The following is a 4,773-nucleotide window of genomic DNA, read 5'->3' as shown; positions in this document are numbered from 1 at the left end:
AGAAAATGAACGTTTAGGATGAAATTGATCACTGTTAGCAGTTTGACCTTTTGTTCCCTGGATTTTAGAAAAATGCAGTAACACAAACACACCAGTTTTACACAGACAAAAGCTGAATACAATTCTGTTTTGGTCTGATTTGTACTTTCTGTAGTTCTAGGGAGTCATCCGGTCAGATGTTTACGAAACATAGTGTGTGTGTGTATATATATATATATATATATATATATATATATATATATATATATATATATATATATATATATATATATATATATATATATATATATATATATATATATATATATATATATATGACTGTATATATATATAATTGTGCAAACACATACATTTCGTCCGTTTACAACATCTGGATTTAAAACGAGATAAACTTTCCGCTGTGATGTTTTAGAAGGAAAAAACTCTAAATAGTTTTACTGCAGATTATTCATATCAATCTGATGCCTGAATTCCAGCTCCAGAAAAGTTCCCCGCTGATGGTTTCCATGCTGTGATTCTGCTGAGCTTCCAGCAGGTGGAGCTGTTTCGGCCCTGAACGCAGCCTCCGCTCAGCTGATGAAGGACCTTCATGTTGAGCCAACAGGTGGTTTCCTCCTCATCCTCCTCATCCTCCACCAAAGGTCGATGCTGAAACTGAAAACTTCCAAACTGAAACTGCACATTCAAACTTTGCTCAACTTTATTGGCATTGACAGTCTCTATGTTATTTGATTCATTTACATTTTTTGTTTCATTTATTTATTTTGATAATCAACAATAGTGCAACGAAAACATTTACATAAACCAGAAGAACAAATAAAAACTGATTCATCAAGCCAGACATTTACAAACCATGTTTATGTTTCTTATTCGCTCGCTGGGTTTAAATTCTGATTAATAATTTTTTTGGTTAAAAATATTCAGATTTTGGATTTGAGGTCAATTAACTGTGACCTCGTTAGGATCAGTTAAAGTGTTTTGGTTTCCACCGTGTTGATAAATCGTATCCGACTCAGATTTTTATCTGATAACCTTACAAATAATGTTTTATATTTGCAGGAACTGTTAAAAGACAAACTTGGTTCTGAATCCACTTAATTGTTTTTTTGTAAAAATCCAACAATCTCCCTGGGAGATTTTGAATCCCTTTGGTTTCAATGGAATTTGTACTTTGATATTTTATTTGATTCAGCTAATGTGGTCCTGGACTCTTCAGGATGATGGATCTTTCCGTTTTGTGGTTTTTCTTTGAGCAGATTGGATGAAAAAACATGCCGTCGGCTGAATGAAAGGCCGCTGCGAGGAGCACGCCTCCACCGTTCATTGCTGAAACATCTTATCTGGTGCCAAGGCTCCCCGCGTTCCCCCGCGCCTCGAGTTGTGTGCCAGCCGTGGATCTTCAAAGCCTCGTGGGGCCGCCGGGGCCCTTGAGGAGCTACAGATAATGGGATCGTCTCTGACAAAGTCTTGAGGGTTGCTTGGTCCTTTCGCCCTCTTCACAGACGCATGCTGGAGTGCGTGCAGCTGCGCGCGTCGCCTCTTCACGGATTTCTGTTTACTTTAATAACGGCGGGGGACAATGGCTCCTAATGTACGTCTTTGTGTCTCTGCCAGAACCTCCACAAATGTCTGACCAACACTGTTTGGAGGAAAAACACTGAATTCATTATGGGGGAACAAAAACAAACATGAGATTAGCATGAGAACACTGGAGGCCCAAATGCAGCAAACAATAACACGAGGGGCTCCTTTCATTTCATTATTTACTTTTGCGTCCGCTCAAGATTCCATTAGCGCTTCCAGATCAGGGTAATTGGCAGCGCAGGCCTGTGGTACACAGATATCTGAAGGGCTTGCTGGCAGCTTTTCCATCCGTCTTCAACATTTGGCCAAATCTGCGAATTTCCAATTAGACACTGAAGAAGACGCAGGTTTCAAGTCTTTGTGTCCTCTCAGATGAAACAGGAGCCATTAGGGTTTGGCAGCCGGCTGTTGGTTTTCATTAAGCCACATCAGAGAGATCATTTACCTAAATTATTCTGTTTTGGTTCTCAGTTAAAGGAGCTGATTAGATCAGAACGTTGCGCTGGTTAAGTTTCAGCTCAGTTTGAAGTGTGGTGAGTTTAGGGAGACGGTAGCTCTGAATTCCTGGTGATTAACAGCTGGTTGATGGTGGTCAAAGATGGTTGATGGTGGTCGTAGATGGTCAGAGATGGTCGATGGTGGTAGGGGATGGTCTGAGATGGTCGATGGTTGAAGATGGGCGATGGTGGTCTGAGATGGTCGTAGATGGTCGTAGATGGTCGTAGATGGTCGTAGATGGTCGTAGATGGTCGCTGGTGGTCGTCAGTGGTTGGGGATGGTCAGAGATGGTCGCTGGTGGTCTTAGATGGTTGGGATGGTTGTAGATGGTCAAGGGTTGAAGGTGATCGAAGATGGTTGGTTGTGGTCGTAGATGGTCGATGTTTGTCTGAAGTGAATTATTATGATAAAAAATAAAACACAAAGAGCCTTTTTTTTAAATAAGAAGTGGTTTATAACTTTTGAAATAGGTTTACATGAATTCCTTTAAAGATAAAAGACGTAATGTGCCACTTATTTCAATGCAGCAAATTTAGTAGTAGATATTTTCAGCCATAAATTCATAAATCTAACAAACTAAAAATAAATCATAACTAGGTCAGTGATTCCTACTGTATTTTTCATCTCTTATGGCACCTTTAAAATCCACCGTCTAATCTGGTCCACCTTAAGATGAATTCTTTATTGCCATCCGAATTATTTCCTGAAAGATCTTTCAGCGTTTTATTGGACTTTGGCAGACTACAAAGAACTGACGGATTGTTGGAGAATTTCAGCGACCGCAGTCAGGAACCTCATGGAGCCATAAGAACCGTCCTCAGCTGTTTGTGAATGAGTTGAATTAAGTTGGAGTTTATTTACTTCACAGTTACTTTTTAAGATGAATAACTTTTTCTTTAACTAGAGAAGCACAATGGAAGGCGAAAGAGCCACATGTGGTTCTGGAACCTCAGGCTGCAGAAGAGGGCCCAACCATGACTCATGAGGGACTCTGGAGATAATTGGAGCTGTGGATCTAACCCAGTTCAGATTGACCTGGGAGGGATTCCTGCAGGTTATTGAAATGTTAGCCTCGTTTACTGTAAATAAAACTGGACTGAGTGGCCCCTCCCCCCTGGCATTCCATGCAGGAAGTGGCTCTAAGAAGCCAAAATGAACAGCCGTTCCTCAGTCATTCTATTGGTCAGAAGAGCGGTTCTTGCTCTGGTTCCTTTTTTTTTTTTTTTTTTTTTTTTTTTTTTTTTTTTTTTTTTTTTTTTTTTTTTTTTTTAACTTGTCCTGTCCAACAGCTAGGCAAACAGATGAGAGCTGAGGGCCTCTTGTGTTGGACATATTTTATTCTAACAAGAGGGGTTATTCATCTTCAGACAAACCAAAGGTATGTCTGAATAAACCCCTTTTGTAATTGAGGCCAAACTTTATTAATTTCAATCATGTTTGAAAATCTTTGGTGTTGGACCGGACGGAAAAGGAAAGAGGGGAAGAAGAGAGAGGGACGTTAGAGAAAGGGGGGGGTAGGAGGGTGATAATAGGAGGGGAAGGGGGGTAAGACCATGAAGCAGCATAGAGCAGACAGGTTTACTGGTTGTTTATCGTTACGGTACGGTTCAAATGTAGTACAAAAAGGGCGGGGCCTGTTCACACACACTCAAATATTATCAACACACCTGCTAGCCGCAGAAATGTCCACATGTCAACATGCACACAAAACAGATAGTGTTCACGAACGCATACCTATGCCTTTAAACCAACTAGTGTGAAATCTTTCATTCATTCAATCATGCAAACTATTAGTGCAAAGGTGAGCTAACACCTGTGCTCAGGTGAGTGTTTATGTTCTTCTAAAATGGATGGTGGAATGTGAAAAGAAGGAGGAGGAGCGCCCAGCCACCCCCACACCCATACCCCCGCCGCAGCAGCAGCGGCAGCCGGAATTCCCCCAGCGCCACCGGGAACAGGCAGGGAACAACCGCCCCCCGGGCGACCAAGACCGCCACCCAGGCCAGGGCCAGCAGGACCGCCGCGAGGCCCCCAGAGCCAGAGAGCAGGGAGGCGCAGAGGGAAAGAGAGCGCCGCCCCAGCCCAGCCAGGAAAGCAGCCCCCCGCCGCGCCGGAAGAGCCCAACGCAGGGCCCCACCGGAGAGGGACGCCCACAGCCCCAGACGAGCACCCCACCACCACCCAGGAGTTCCGGGCATCCCCCCGCCCCGACCCCAGGTACGAGCCAGGACCCCCCAAGGGAGACCCGCTCCGCACTCCAGGCAGCCACCCACCCGGCCCACGGTTGGTCCAGGTAGGAGCAAGGCAGGGGCCCGCCGCCCCCGCCCAGGAGGGGGGAACCCCGGGGAAAAAAGGGCGGCCCATAAGGGATGTTATAAATATGGCCCGACCAGGCTCGGCCATGTTGGAAGTTTGGCGGGGCCCAGCGCCCAGGGGCAAGGACCAGGACCCACCCCCCAGGGACACGAACACCCCCGGCTCAGGTGTAATATGAACCCCCCCACCGCGCGGAGAGAGCACCGCCGGGCCCAGGGAGCCGGCACCCAAGGGACACGGCCGCCATCGCCAAGAGGCCCGCACCCCCCACCAGGGACGGGGTAGGGGACAGATGGACCCAGGTCCCACCTTCCTTGTAAAATGTGTGTGCGTGTATGGGTGTTTGAGAGGGTGTTTGTGTGCATGTGTGTGTGT

The sequence above is a fragment of the Oryzias latipes genome, chromosome 24, assembly GCF_053564925.1.
Source record: "Oryzias latipes strain Hd-rR chromosome 24, Olatipes_Hd-rR_3.1".
Lineage (NCBI taxonomy): Eukaryota > Metazoa > Chordata > Actinopteri > Beloniformes > Adrianichthyidae > Oryzias > Oryzias latipes.
Note: the sequence above shows the minus strand (reverse complement) of the source record.